The following is a 17,160-nucleotide window of genomic DNA, read 5'->3' as shown; positions in this document are numbered from 1 at the left end:
TATGGCTATGATACATTATTATTATTTCATTGTTTCATGCTATTCGGCTCATTGCCATCATGAGCATCTTTATGATATATGATATTCATAGAATCATATTTGAAGAATGAATTTTGAATCTTGCAACTTGAACTAAGTTAATTTGTTAAATGGTCATTAGTAATAGTTATGAGGTTTCAAGTTTCAAGTTTGAACTTATGGTTTGTGAATCACATTTCAATTTTCTCTATTCATTGTATTCAACTATATTTGGTATGTTAATGTTATATAATATATTGAAGTATCAGTTCATAATTAGCATTTTCACTCATATATATATGCTATGCAACCCCCTCCCTCCACTCCCCCTCCTCCCTTACCCCCCCACCCCCCCTCCGCTCCCCCACCGCCGCACCCCCGCCGTCCCCAAATTGAGGCTATTTTTTTCCCGCACCCAAAACTCGTCTCGACGTCCCGCCACACCCTCGCGCTAGGGTAACACTGAAAAAGACTAAATTTTTTTTGAGCTTTAGTTTTCTTGGGTTAGTTGTCAACTAATTGGCAATTCCATCCATAGAATATGAAGCAAGTCATCTTAGATTTTGGTGGTAGGACATGAGCTACTTCAATTACCTTTGATTATCCTAAACTAAGCCAATCCCATGAGCAATCTCAGTTGCAGATTTCACAATTCATAGTTTACCAATATATGAGTGAATTCAATTGGTTATGATTTTATATTGAATAATCTTATCTTACGGGCCCAATCTCATGAGCGATCTCAGTTGCAAATTTCACAATTCATAGTTTACCAATATATGAGTGAATTCAATTGGTTATGATTTTATATTTCTTACAATTATTTTACCACCTATATTTCATAATGAAATACTGTCAAATCACTACAAAACTCAAATTGGTAAAAGATAGTCAACTTATAAGTCAAAAAGACATAGAATAGTTAGTGTAGAAGTATTTAGCCATGCATCAGTATTTAGTGGGCATTACTTCTTTTACCTTCAAATTCAAAATTATCACAAATGTCGACCAAAGGTCAAAGTCCTAGGCCAATACTTGGTAGGTTTGTGGTATGAGAATATGATGCAATTTCATCAAATGTATTGAAATAATCTATGAAGCCGGTTTCACACCCTGCAGCCCAGATTTGGGTTTGGGTTCATGCAGGTTTGGATTTGTGCTTGAGTTTGTTGTGGGTCTGGGCAGGGTCTGGGTTTCGAATTGTGGGTCCATTTGGGTCCTTGTTGGCACGAATCCGGCGAACCTTAGAGGACCCGCATCAATAGGGTCCAAAAAATGAAATAAAACAACTTAAAATAAATTTTTTTATGTAAACCTAAAAGGAGCCTCATGAAAAATATTTCACTCACCTAATTTCTCATTTGCTCTCACATTTTGGTGTACCAATTGTGCAAGTTTTAAGAGAATGTTGTAGAGATTGTTTGTTCCAATGATGAGGATCTAGATATGGTAGCAGCTGGGGATGAAACCATTGATCCCTCATTGTTATACCCATTTGACCATTGAAGGGCATTTGATACTATGATCATTGATAAACTATTAAACACTTTCCATTTCTCATTATGTTTCAAACTTTATTATTTGTTGAACTACGCTATGTTTTGAAATTTCATTTGCAATTTAGTAATTCAGTGCATGATTTTCTTTACAATCATGAACATAGATTAATGAGCTGATATTTAATGTTTATCTTTGACATTTGGCATTGATCAATGATCAAGCAACATATATTCATACTATGAAATGACAAAGTTTGGCAATTATGCACGTTTCTCTTGTTTTTTGGGTGCATATAATGCATATCTATATAGATATATCTGCTCACAAATCCACCCACGAACTCAAATGGGATTTTTTCTATGTTGCCCTAAGTTTCCGGTACGGGGACGACAAGATAGGTTTCCGAGACGACAATTTTTTTTTGGCAATTTTGGGGATGGAAAACGGGGACGGCTATATATATGTATATATATACACGAAAATTTTAAAATATACATTGAAATTTGCAAATATACATGTCATTCATATGAAACTAAGCACAAAGCATGTCATTGAAACATTATAGAACCATAACATACAACATTTGAATGCCATCTAGGAAATAATATCCGATTTTAGTACTCAATTGTCAAAATGCATATCAATATCAGCAAACAATACCATAATGATAAACATGATAAATCTGAAAATCTAAATCTAAATATGCCTAAAGCTATACGCCCAAAGGCTAGATGGCTGCCATAAAGTAATAAGTATCAATGTATCATAATCATGTTCATGTTCAACATAAAAAACATAACATAGAAAAATGAAGCAGACTGCTGGTCCTCTTCTGCCTCTACCACATTTGGAGGGGTGGGACCCATCTCAGCAACCTAGTGAGGAGCCTTAAAATTATTTTTAATATTCACGTTTTAATTTTTTGCATTAAAAAAATTAGAAAAAATAAAATAAAATTTGGGGACGGTTGGCCGTACTCGGTATAGTTGGGGGACGTCTAGGCATCTCCTTTCCGTATCGGGGATGGCCAGCTGTCCTTTTTTTCTCTAGATGTCCCCAAGTTTCGGGGACGTCCCCTGGTAATTTGCTTTTTTTGGGGACGTTCCATACCCGTCCTCCCATCCCTGAGACATCCCTGTCTCGGAAACTCCTGTATTTTGGCCAGGTACGTGTCCCTAGGGAACATAGGATTTTTTTTGTCCGAACCAACAAACTCGAACTCAAACCGGAATCCATCCAAATCGGTGACTTAGGAAATAATGCATTGAATGATGTAATGTTGACAATTTTGAGGAAATTAAGGGTTTAGATTGAGCCATGCTATTCAGCATGATCTAAGTTATTAATAATCATGTTTCCCAGGTTAGTTAGGAAAAATAAAATTAGGGTATTACAACTGACATATCTGGAAAACTATGATAGCTTGAGTATTGGTGGGATAATTGATAGATGACGTTGAGATGCAGACAATTTTATAAATGAAGGTATCATTGACTTCTTGAAAATTAGACTTGTACTCGTGGTTGTCCCTTGATCGTCCAATTCCTTCTTATTGTTCCACTTTAAATGCATAGTGGACTTTCCTTTTTGGTGTGAATACTTAGGGCTGGAACACATATTGCTTATTATATTGGATTCTATTTCAAATATATAGATTCAGACATTGGCATTAGGGATCATTTTTGTAGCCAGAGCGAATTACTTTATCACTGAAACCTATATATGCTATGAAGTACAGTGGCTTCACTTCTCGCAAGACACCATATCATGAGATTTTCAGAACAGTGCTATCAAGTACATCGTCTATGCTTGATAGATGATGTAATAAAGAAATAATTACTTCTTTGACCTTCTATTATATAGTTGATCTTTGACAACATTGGTTACTTCAACTAAATCAATAGGTTTCAGTGACAGGATTTGAGCTACTTCTATCACCTTTACTGATGCTTAACTCAGTCAGAAATCATTGTAATACCATAGCTTAGTGATACAAGTCTAGTTCCTTGAAGTGATCTCTGTTGTGATTTCATTTCATAGTTTGCCAACAGTTATGGGTGTAGAGGATCATTTATGATGTTGTATATCTCATAATCATTTTAGTGCCTATATTTCTTAATAAAATACTGTTGAATTACTACTACGGTTAAATCGGTAAAAGATAGTAAACTTATTTAGTTAACAGAAGCAGTGCAGTCAGTGTAGAAGTATTTGGCCATGCATCATTATTTGGTGAGCATTACTTCTTTGGCCTTCAAACCTCTCATAGATGTCAAAGAAAGGTCAATACTTGGTAGGCTCGAGGTATCACAATATGATGCAATGAGATTAACTAAATTGCAAATATGCTTTGAATGATTTCACTTTTGACAATTTTAAGGAAATTTAGGGCTGAGGTGGTAGTAACCATGCTTCTCAGTATGGATTATGGAATTGATGATCATGTTTACCAGGTAGGCTAGGAAACAGAATTTAAATTCCTCTGCTAGTTTTGAACCAATTTTACTTTTTCTGTTTTCTAGCATTCAGAGAATAGGTTTTGGGGGTCAGTTCAAGAGTTTGTTTTAGTTTTATATGTTTCTTGTGTTGCAAAGTTCACAAAATATAGACTAGAAACATTTCTATTGACAACTGAATTAACATACAACAATTGAACTTGAACATCAAATGAGTAAGCGACATCAAGAAATAGGTAATTCAATCTGGCCTTTCGTTGCAGAAAACAATTTCTTCAAATGCATCCAACAGTTTTGCTTTTATGCTTTCATTTTCTGAAGCTTGATAAATAGATTACACAGAAGCAACCATAAATTACACAGCAGCAACCATAAATTACACAGCAGAAATGTTTCTTTGAACTCTGAAGATAAATAGCCGCTGGTCAAATACCATAGATGGGAAGACTGTTCCAATCTCCAATAGCAATGTAGTGTCCTGTCTTTTGACTATTTCAGACCCTCTGTATTATCTTCTAACACCTCCACAACTTGTTATAACCTTGGGTTTAATTCGATAAATGTTTCAAGTCTTGTGTTCACGTTCGATACTGCCCCCAACATTTAATCTTTCATCATGAAAGCTGCTAGGAATACAGTTAAGAATAAATAAACCTCTATTTGGGTTAATTGCCTGTCACAGCATCAATATCAAATCGTCCTCACAAGTGTTCTCCAGTGCTTATTAACCATTAAGAAAAGCAATTCACATGTATGACATTCAAATGAGCTTGCCTAAAGCTCCCCAATAAAACAAAAATGAGATTTGTCTTTTGAAAAACCTCATGATTTTCATCAAAACTTCAATTGTTTAATGAGAGTCCAAGTTGGAATCTGAATGACTCTGCCTGTACCAGCTAGGATAGATAGTTGCACTACTGAAACTGACCTCTAAGAAGGTTTTTGTCTTTCAGGGTCTCAATAAAAGGAAAAAAATAAAACTACATAATACCAAATGAATATACAAATCTGTTTAATAATCTTGCTGGGAATTTTCCAGAAAATTCAATATAAATCACTTTATAATTAAATAAATCTTATATCCATCAGAAGTGATTTATTTTGTTATTTGAACATTTTTGGCACCTAAAATCACTCTATCAACATCCGAACATTTAAAACTTTCCTTGCCAGTCCCAATGAGCTATAACACTAAGGCGCTTATTAAATAAGCTAATTATAACTAAGCAACCTTTGTAATATAATTGAATGAAAGTCAATTATATACCTGATTTGTAGAAACAAAATTGAAATCTGACTGCACTAGGGTGATGCTGATGATGAATAATGAGAATTGGTCTTTTTAAAAATAGAGAGTCTCTTTCCAAGAATCTTGTTGAACATATTAGAATCCAAAAATAGCTTTTGAATGTAACACAGACCCAGAAGGTTAGTGCCAACTATAAGGCAAGAGAATCCTAAACTAGGGAGTTTACAGAGAAAAACAGGGTATTAATATTGACATAGCAGGAAAATCATGATAGCTTGAGTGTTAGTGTGATAATCGATGGATGGTGTCATAATGATGTTAATCTGTAAATATGATGATATCATTGACTTATTGTCAATTGAATTTTTACTCCTAGTTGTGTTTCTATCATAGATCAAAATAGCACAGAGAAGTTGGCGATATACCGACTTCTCACAAGAAGTTTCACCAGGTGAGAAATTACATGTTTTTTGCGCCAAAATCTCGGCTGAGAAATTTGAAACTTCTTGCTGAGAAATTGGTGATATATCGCCGAGAAGTTGCAAACTTCTCTTGAGAAGTTAATGTTTTCTCTTCCTAGATTTCCTACTCAATAGGTTCTGCATTTTGTTCATGAATTGGATTAGGAATTTCCATCTCCACATGTGGTTCGTTTTCAGAAATTGATATTCTGTTTTGATTCATGAAATCAATCTCCTTTACATGGATGAAGTGCAAGCTGAGAATGAGCCTAATTTGGTTTCTTTTTCTCATTTCCAACCTCCTTTCTTCTTGATCTTGCTGAAGTTTTTGTTGTATCTTATCTTTTATACTTTCAGCCTTCAGGTTTCTCAGCACTATAGGTTGCTTCGTCATCATTGGAATGATATTCTGTTTTGATTCATGAAATCAATCTCCTTTACATGGATGAAGTGCAAGCTGAGAATGAGCCTAATTTGGTTTCTTTTTCTCATTTCCAACCTCCTTTCTTCTTGATCTTGCTGAAGTTTTTGTTGTATCTTATCTTTTATACTTTCAGTCTTCAGGTTTCTCAGCACTATAGGTTGCTTGGTCATCATTGGAATAATGTGCTTCCATGTTTTCCATCAAATAATAAGGCAATATTCTTTTCCATCTGTTTGTGAATTTTCTGATCTACCCACCAATTGGTAAACTTGGTAGCGAGCTTCATTAATGTTGTCAAATTTATAAGTTTTAGAACTAGACCATTTTATTGCAAGAAGATCTTCATCTTTCTCTTCTTCACATTATAGATGGGTACAATCTCCATCAGCTTATAGTTGGTCATGTGTAGGAAAACGTTCAAATGTCTTGATTAAGTTTACGAATATTCTTTACCACATTCTCCTTCTCTCATATTCATCTTAGCTGAATTGGCCCAAAAGTCTTCAGTTACTACTTTGTGCTTGTCTTCTTTCCATTTACCACACCAATTTGGTGATAGAGATCAAAGTTGGCTTTGGACTTGCAAAAATGGAAAGCTGGCTTTACAAAGACAGTTTGCTACTTGTAGTTTTCTTTAGAGTTTAGAGTCTCTGACTACATCAACATTCCACATGAGGATGCAATTTTGTTACTTATTTCATTTATATATATCTAGATCAATTTGTTTGGTTTGTTTACTCATTGGCTAACTCATTAGATGCATCTACTTATTGACTTTTACAAATAAATTGCATTTTTATTTAAATTTAAGTCATTTTCCCAAGAAGTTACTGATTTATCTCCGATATTTGCTGAGAAATTTTTTTTTTGCCTTGCCGATAAGTGGCAAAGAACGAGATTTTATACTATGGTTTCTATTATTAAGATTTCTTCTAATTGGTCAACTTTAAATACATAGTGGATTGCGCCTTTTGAATTGAAGTCTTACAAACATTAGCATTAGGGACCATTTTGGGAACCATAGTGAGTTACTTCATAATTGAAACAAATATATGCTATCAAGTATTATGGCTTTACTTCTAGTAAGACATTATCTCATGAAATTTTTAAAGGAGTGATATCAAATACTACTATACTTGATAGATTATTTCATAAAGAAGTGTTGTCCTCAATTTTGACATCTCAAAATTGAGGCAACCCTATGCAATTTCTCATGGATTTGAAGGTGCACCCTCTTTGTTTTAACAATGGTAACACAAAGATGTGCCCCCCCTACCTTTTGCCCCATGTCTTACAGACGGGGACACACCGGGGGCTTGGGGACTTTGTGCCCCCGTACCCAATAGTGCGACCAGATTCTGCCACCTTCGTCGAAGAGGAGGGGATGTCCTGGTGTTAACTATTTTTTGATTCGACTATTTATGTTCAATGTTCGATGTTCTAATTCAATGTAATGTTCAAGTATTTATTCTTTTACATCTTAATATCTTATATTGCAATACATCCTCTCATAAATAGCATTTTAAGTACTATATGTATAGTATATACGACCCCCCTGTCCCTTGCCACCGTCCCCCCACTATCCCCAAATTAAGGCCCATCTACCCCCCTGTTGCCCAAAGCGGTGTAACTATGGTTTTAACGTATTAGTAAAGTATTATGAAGGCAATTTGTTATCCTTGAATTGTACTATATATAACTTCATTCGTGTGTTTATTTTGAAGGTTTCGATCAAGTTAAATCCCCAAATGTTTGTGAGAGAGCTTTTATTCTTTGGCTGCAAACTATTTTTTTTTGGGTAAACTTTCCCCTTTTTTGTTCATTTTTCTTTTTGTTGTAGTTAGTTTTAATCTTGTTTTCCCTTAGGATAATAGCCCTTGGAATTTTGCTCATTTCGAGCTAACTTAGGTTTGAAACATAAGTTGCCAATTTTGATTTGGATATTGATTTAGGTTTGAAATTCATTAGATTTTTTTTTGGGTTGGGTTTGAATTTGTTTTGGGTTCGTCCATACAAGCAAAAAAAAAAAAAAAAAAAAAAAAAAAAAAAAAAAATATATATATATATATATATATATATATATAATACACACACAGATGCAACAACAAATAAGCTTATACACCACTATGCTAATCTTAAAGCAACATAGCAAAATACATCACCACATCAATGTTTCAGTGCAAAACCAATAATGTCAACATTAATAATCAGCTATCATTGATCAAATATCATCAAAAACCATGAAACAACTCATCATCATTCTACTTTTGCAAAGTAGAAGCACAAAAAGTAACACTAGAGGCCCATTTAAGACCAAGGTTGTGATTGTTTCCGTATTGTAAGATTCACACATTAGCTATTATATTGGATGAATCAAAGAAAGAAGCTTTGGATGAAACTAGATGAAGCCAAGAAAATAGGGTTTGGATATAGAATTGTCCATAGGAAAGGTCTCTTTAGATTTTGTTCAATCCATAGTTTTCTATACATGTTAGGCTATATGCATGATATATGGTGTATTTCATACATTCCATATTAGATGCGTGTCACTTTTATACATTCCAATTCCTCCTCTCGAGTAGCATTTAATTCAAATTAAATATGATTAGTAATTTGAGTCTAATCATGTGCTTGAGTCTAATTTGGTAAAAAAAAACCTTTTGAAAAATTAAATCAAAGGGTGTTTTTCAACCAAATTTTCTCAAAATTCTTCGAAACATTGTCCGAGTTTCTTTGCTGGAAACCAAAGCTGCCCAAAAGTTGTCTAGATTTTGGTAGGGTTCCTCTCAGAGAATTCCCAACAAAAATCGGTCTCTGCAGCAGACTTTTGACAAAATTTGACAAGGACCAGACTTTTGAGAGAATTGAACCATAAATTCCTAGGTCTAGGATAAAATTTGGTAACTCAGCGTGAAATAGAGTTGTCTAGCTCAAGTTATAAAGAAAAAGATGGGATTTTTTAAGGTGACAACACGTCATGTTAAAAAATCCCCCAAACGTGGGTTTTATATTGGCAATTGCACGAAATTATCTATGATATATAAAGTGGATTTTGACATCTATGCTAAAATTTCAGCTCATTCTGAGCTGATTTGACCATAGTTTTTAATGTTTTATGAAAATTAGCCATTTAAAGTCTATTTTCATATTACTTTATTGAAAACTATAGTTATTTATTAAATTTAATTTTATGGGACAATTTAAATGCTTAAAAGCGGAGTTTTTATCATTCATGGCACATATCAACATGCAAAACACCTATTAAAAACCCATTGCCAATAAAATTGAAGTCTTAAATACACATAGGTGGATTTTTTATGGGCAATAACACATTTTAATATCACTTAAGCGCTTATAAGTGGGAAATTTGAATCCAAAAGCACATGTTATTATACTTTAAATGTCCATTAATGTATTTTTTGACTTGAATTATGATTTAAATGCATAATGGTGGGAAATTTGAACCCAAAAGCACATGTATTTTAAATAGCATGTGTTTTTGCATCTTAAATGAGGTGTTTGGGCATGCTAAAGCATATGGTGGAGTTTTTGAAGTATTTTAAATCTGATATATGTATCGGGCTTCATTATTTTGTTTTTATGTTTAGAACATATTAATTCAACTGCTGTGATCATTGTATTTGTCTTCTATTGTTTGAGTGTGTGTAATCTGACCTTTATTGCTGACACGATTAACAAATACCCATTTTCTGCGTATATCTATTTGTTGGATACTTTTTGATTTACAAATATATATTGTATCTTCCTGGTATGTAATAATATGCTTCATTTGTTCCTTTCCTGTATGCACTCCATCTGATAAATCACATAACATACTTGGCACACATGTGAATAGCATTTCCCTCTGCTGCATAGGATTGACTTCTTTAAATAAATTGTTTGTATGTTCTCTGTTCTATGTGCTTATATGTATTTCTTTTTTATATGACAATATTGCTTCTCAGAAGGCTTTATTATCATGGTTTTCTCCTTGGTTTGTGATTACTCTTGATGGCATCAATCCTTCGTGTATTGCTCATCTATTTCTGAAGTGGTTGTCCATATTTATCTGATGAATAGTCTTCTGTGGTTCTTAAACTTTTTGTATATCTCTGCGTTTTCTGTTAATGCATAGGGGAAGTTATCCTTACTTATTCAAACACTATATATCAAACATGCCTGCTCTTGATGTCGTCAATTTCCATTGACTGGATGGTATACCCCTGCTGTGTTAAATTGATTGAATGAGGTTTGGTATCGCAACTTCCATCATTGTGTATTCAAGTTAACACGAAGACTACTACAACTGTTGTACATAAATATCATAGAATATTCTCACTCCATATTGTTGTCAATTTAGATCATCCTCTTCATAGTGTTATTAATGATATAATACTTGATATATTTTCATTTCTCTACGTGCTTCAAGTGATTCACTCCATACTCCAAACTAATCAACTTCTTGCTCGTATTTTTCTCTGCTTTGTTACCATTCATATGGTGTATCTCTTTGATTGGATGTCTTCTCTGATAATACATTGAATGTATAATAATGATTATGTTGTCCCATTATTATTGTATTAAACTATTCTTCATGATATCAATGATGAGATCTAACAACCTTGATATCAATGACAATAATTGTAACCATATCTTTGAACACCTTCAACATCAATGACAATGTTTCTATCAATTACTTCATTAATACTAGAAGCTCATAATGATGGGGAATGTAAAGGCAAAAGCATGTGCATTTTTGCTCGTAATTTTCTCTGCTTTGTTACCATTCATATAGTGTATCTTTTTGATTGGATGTCTTCTCTGTTAATTCATTGAATGTATAATAATGATTATGTTATCCCATTATTATTATATTAAACTATTCTTCATGATATCAATGATGAGATCTAACAACCTTGTTATCAATGACAATAATTGTAACAATATCTTTGAACACCTTCGACATCAATGACAATATTTCTATCAATTACTTCATTAATACTAGAAGCTCATAATGATGGGGAATGTAAAGGCAAAAGCATGTGCATTTGCATTCTAAAAACGCATCTTTACTTTCATTTGAACTAGATACTCATGCACTGGGTATTGGAGAGAAAAAGCATGTGTATTGGCATTTAAAAACCCATCTTTACTCACTTTTACGTGTCTTTTTTAATCAAACAAGCTCGGGTTGCAATTCTTGAGAGGAAAACATGTGTTTTTGACTTTCAAAAACTCGGTTATTTTGGGTGTTTTCAACAAGAACGAGATTTTGGAGCAAAGAGTCACATGATTCATTACCAAAATTTAATGTTTTTTGCCTCCAATACTGTCGTTTTTGCATGAAATCTCTCAAGGATCAATTTTGTCTCATCAAAAGTGCAGATTTGAATGGATTTGGTCACAAAACAGCCCATTTAGGGCACGTTTTGCCCAAAAAGCACCATTTTTGGCCTCTTTTCATCATCAAATTCAAACGCTTCCAAGGTGAGTTTTTGGGTATTGTTGATCATTTGCAGCTTGTCCATCATTCTTTTTAAGTTGCGTTTGATGCCCTAGATGCCATTTCTAATATGCATTGCATCATATATTATGTACAATTGCTATTTTGATGCGTTTGTAATCTCCAACTTCCTACACTTGGTAAGCTACAAATTTTGACTCAAGAATGCATTCCTTTTGCAAAGATTGTGTCAAGATTTGAAGCCTATTTTAACTCTCACTCTTTCAATCATTCTAAATCCAACAATCTCTTGGATCTAATTCAGATTGTGCACAAAGATTTGAAGAGACTTCTCTTGTTTTTTGTGATGTTTCGATGTCCGAGTGTGTGTTCCTATTGAATGCTTGAAATCTACTTTACCAAATGTGCACAAGGATTAACTAGATAGGCCGTATGATATTTGGTAGTGTTACTGTGGAGGTCGTAGATCAAATTGGGGGACCATATGGTAGCCTGAAGGCCATATGGCATGAGGTAAAGGTAGGTCGTACGGTGGTCAAATACTCAAGCCGTATGATAGATTGTTACTGTACGGTATGTATGGGAGATGATGTCGGGAAGAAGGAGAAGGCCATATGCTAAGAAAGGGATGGCAGTAGATGCCGTATGGTGGACTGTTCTGGCCATACGGTATGGAGAAATGCAGGCCGTGCAAATGGGTTATGCTGTGGTATGGAAGATGTGTTGTGTGTTGCGGATCTCTAATGGAGTACAAACGAAATGTGGGCTCAGTCATGCAAGCAGAACTTATAGATCCAAAATCGTGAAATAAAGCCAAACAAGAGATTGAACATGAATAATCCTTCAATCAATAATTGCCACAAGATGGTGCTCCGATTTGCCAGATCCGAGCGAAGTATTACATGCAATGGAGTGAGGGTTGAATCCCACCGAAATTGGACAAGCCAAGTAGGGAAGATCTTTCACTTCCAAAATGACGGCTAATAGAGAATCCCAATAGGAATTCACAATACAAAAGAAATAATCCAAATTGCATACCTAACAACTACCTACATGCCGTGCTTAAATACTTGTCGGAAAAACTTTTCGAGGGTGTACAAAGATAGCTGACCACCACACCTACCTACGGAAACAATTAAATTAAAAATGGGTCCTAGATATATTAAATCAATCGGCCCATTAACAAGGTTTAATTAAATACATTTATTTCGTGACGGGGACATTACAGTCCTCTTGTCCCAAAATTTGCTTGTCCTTAAGCAAATGCAAACCCGGTGTCGCAAACATTCCGTAATCAGCTTCTTCAGTTCTGAGTCAGGTACTAAGTAGATCTTATCGCCGAAGTAAATGATGTCATCGATAACTTCGTATCTTTCATCATGTACACAGCCATCCATAGTGTTCTTGGAGTACTCGACCAATAGATGGGCCCGCCAATTATCCAAGGAATGGGGTAAGGTGTTGACTGCCATGTTTTTACTTGTAGTGTCTGGGATCAAATCATGTTTAAAAATGGCCTGCATCTTCTTCATTGTGACTTCCCTCAATCCTTTATTTGACATCCCTCTTAGCAACACCTTGCCATCTGTCTTGAATGAAAAGTCCATCCTTTTGAAACTTTGGGTGTACTAGTTAAGAGTTTCCAACCACTAGATGCCCAATATGATATCAGTATCAACCAAATTTATGACAAAGAAATCATTTGTCATGGTTTAGTTTCCTATGGAAATTTGTAGCTGTGGGATCACATGAGTGCAAGGTAACAAGGTTCCTCCTGCAACCTTAACCTCAAATACTCCATGCTCAATTGCGCACAAGCCTTTACTAGTGACCAAAGATGAATTGATGAAATTGAGTGTGGTGCCACTATCAATTATGATTGAGACTCATTTTCCATGAAGTGTGCCACAAACCTTGTGTAAAGTTTCTACAAAATTCTGTTATGAATCAGACTTAGATTGTACCTTCTTTATGCTGCTTGTAGATAATCTTCAATAATAGTCTTGAATGAATGAAGAGATATAATTCTGGAAATGTTTTCCACTTCTGCAAGTTGTTTTAGGGCAGTATTGATTAAGGAGTAGACTTGTTTCTTGTGTGTCCTTAAACTTCAACCACACCCTTATTAAATATAAAGATCAAGGGGCATGTCCTTACAAAGGACATGTCTCTTCTAAAGTCTGCTTTGACTCATCCTGTAATGCGATGACTTTCCATGCAATTATTAGTTTAGTCCTAAACAAACCAAGGTGATCAGTTAGACCTTAAACTTGTATTTCAAGATAGGCGCCGATATCCATAAGAGGATAAGACAATGACTTCAGATCAATATAAAGCAAGATCAGATTAGAATGATCTGCTGTCAGATCAACGTGATTGAAAGTTACAAAATTAACACTCCCTCTTAACTTGATAATCATACTGAGAGATATCATATATAGCAACATCAATTAAGATGAACAAGCAAGGATTGATACTCTATATCTATCTGAATCTTCTTAGCATGTGGTATCATTAAACACATCATATTACTAAACCTGTAATATGACATATCACTGATACTAGTGATAACAGTACTGCAAACAATACAATACACATGATAAATCCGAAGAATAATTAAATTCTTCATTTATCCAAGTTGTGACTCATAGGTACTAGCATTGCTATATCACAACATGATCCTGAGTTAAGACCTACCAGAACATAGGATAAACTCCGGAGAATAATAAAATTCTTCTTTTATCCAAATTGTGACTTATAGACATAGCAATGTCTACATCACAATGTGATCTTGAACTCATCTAGATCTTACAGTAGAACTCTACTATCTAGCACATTATCTAAGAGATCGTCATCTCTCATAATGTCGTTCATACAAGTGTTCATTATCTCAGAGATTGTCAGCGCTAAAATAATGAATACAAATGGTGGAGCCCATAACAATCAATAGCCTAGCAATAAAATTATTTTATTAATAATTTAAAGAATACAAATGAATTACGATTCAACCATACCAAGTCTTATCTTGAAGTGATCTACCTTCACTCGAGAGAGAGGTTTGGTGAGAATATTTGCTGTCTGATCTACAATGCAAATGTATTCTAGTTTTACAATATTCCTGTCTACCATATTTTTTACATAATGGTAAAGAATTTCAATATGCTTGGACCTGTCATTGAAAACTGGATTCACAAAAAGCTTGATGGAACTCTGATTATCACAATGAATAATCGTAGGATTCATGGCTTGACCAAATAATCCCACAAGTAACTTTCTAAGCCAAACTGCTTCCCGAGAGGCCATCACTACTGCAATTTATTTGGCTTTTGTGGAACTTTGTGCTACTGAAGACTTTTTTTGCATATCCATGATATCATTGCTGATCCTAAATTGAAACAAATCGTGAAGTACTTTTTCTATTCTTAATACTTTTACCCCAATCTGAGTCTGTGATTCCATGTAAATCCAAGTCAGCTTTTTCATATTTGAGCCCAAGGTTAAGAGTGCCTTGTAAGTATCTCATAATGTGTTTGTCTCTTTGGCTCACATATAAACTGACTTAAGGCGTTAACAACATAGCAAATATCAGGTCTTGTATTTACCAACTACATAAGGGACCCAATCATCTATCTGTAGAGAGTAAAATCTATGGAAGGTGATTCTGCTACTGCTTCTTTAAGTTTATGTAGATTAGTTTCCATTGGAGAAGACATAGACTTGCAGTTCCATATTCCAAATCTCTTCAAGATATCTAATGTATACTTCCCTTGATTAAGTATAATGCTGTCAGAATTTTGCCGTACTTCCAGTCCTAGGAATTAATGAAGGAGTCCCAAATCTTTCATCTCGAATTCTCTGATTAGATCTTTCTTGCATTGATCTATGAGATGATCATCACCTGTTATTAGTAAAATCATCAACATATAGTATCAAAATTACCATATCATCTTTATCCTTTTTATAATATAGATTTGGATCGACTTCTGTTGTGAGGTTTTCACACTATCGCCCCAAAATTTTGGGGACCGGTCCCCTTTTTTTTTCGATTGCCTTGGCAATTTTCGGTCTAGAGGTTTCAAATTTGAAGATTTCACGTCTTGGACACCTTCAGGGCCAGTGGGGAGAGGGTTAGATTTATTTTCACCCGGTTTCAACTTGATTTTCCAGAGCTGCCAATTTCATCCTTAGGCCGAACAAATTTTAAAAGAGCAACACTTGGCAGGATAAAATTGTAAGTTTTGTACTTATTTGAAAATTTGGATATAATTGTATAAATTTGGATAATTTTCAAAAAATGAGATTTTTGTTAAATTTGGTCTTTTGGAAAATCTTAATTATTTTTTTTGGTGAAGAAAATTAATTTTTGTGATGGTGAAATAAAATTGCAAAATCGATTTTTGGCTCTGGAACAAATTTTATTTTATTTTTGTCAAAAAAAAGCTAAAATTGCTTAGCAAAATCGATTTGGGTAAAAATTGCAAAAAAAATGGCTTTAATAGATAAAAATTGCCTTGAAAACTTTTTGCCTTTAATGAAATTGGTAATTTAATATTGAAAAAATGGCTTTTGGTTAGCCAAAATCCAAATTTAATGACGTATTAATTACTAAACCCCCATTAAATGGAAATATTTAACACCTTTAGGGCATTATTTAATTTCTTTTAGCAATTTAGAACTAATTGGCAATTTAAAAAGTTAATTTTCATCATGGCAAAATTAATTTTGGTTAAGTATTTAATTGTGGGCCATAATTTTGCATTAATTATTTGTTTTTCTTTCTCCCAAGATCCAAGAAGAAAGTTGGGTATAAGAGGAGGCCTCTTTCCCATTTCTTCCTCACTTCTCACTTCTCCTTCTCAAGGTGTTGGTGATTTTGCAAGAGCAGATCTGCACTCTTCTTGCTTGCCGAAATTTGTGGGAGCTGAAATTTGTGGAAGGCGAAATTTGTGGGAGCCGAAATTTTTGGAAGTTAAAATTCTAATTTTTTCAAGAGGCTGTGATTTTTGCCCTAGGTTGGGTACTTTTATTTGGAGGTGAATTGCATGATAAATTTTTGATTTGCAAAGGGATTTGAAATTCTTGAAAGTCATATCCTAGGTTCCGAAAAGTCGCTGTAAGATTATTGGTTAAGGTGAATTTTCATCATCTAGACTTGCAAGGGGTGCTTAAGCTGACATCCATCTTTCGTTCTAGTCTAAGGATTGCTCCGCTTGGTTCTTCTTGCCTTTTGGTCCACCACTCTACCATCCTGTAATAGGGCAACGAGCATGGAGGATGGTAGTGCAAGTAAGAATCCCAAACGGTCGAACACTAAGAAAGACAAAGAGGATATGATGCCCAAAACTTCCTTCTTCTCGAAAATGAAGAGAATAACTGACACCAATATCGCTACAGTGGACATGATACGGATGAAGGACAGACTAAAGGAAGGACAATCCCTTTTGGCTATAGGTAGAGGTAATTTCAAATCATTTAGAGTTGCAAGGGGTCCTTAAGCTGACATCCATCTTTTGCTCTAGTCTAAGGATTGCTCCTCTTGGTTCTTCTTGCTTTCTGGTCCACCACTCTACCATCTCGTAATAGGGCGA

At 34.5% G+C, this 17,160-nt stretch overlaps 1 long non-coding RNA gene across 1 annotated transcript in view; it reads left to right on the top strand.

The window, feature by feature from the left end:
• The window catches only part of LOC149536072 (uncharacterized), a 103,638-nt gene that overhangs the window by 10,673 nt on the left and 75,805 nt on the right, over positions 1–17,160 (top strand). The gene's annotated exons all lie outside the window — the stretch shown is intronic.

The sequence above is a fragment of the Cupressus sempervirens genome, chromosome 10, assembly GCF_028749045.1.
Source record: "Cupressus sempervirens isolate cs-2001-9-10 chromosome 10, ASM2874904v1, whole genome shotgun sequence".
Classification (NCBI taxonomy): domain Eukaryota; kingdom Viridiplantae; phylum Streptophyta; class Pinopsida; order Cupressales; family Cupressaceae; genus Cupressus; species Cupressus sempervirens.
Note: the sequence above shows the minus strand (reverse complement) of the source record. Positions and strands in the feature narration are given on the sequence as shown.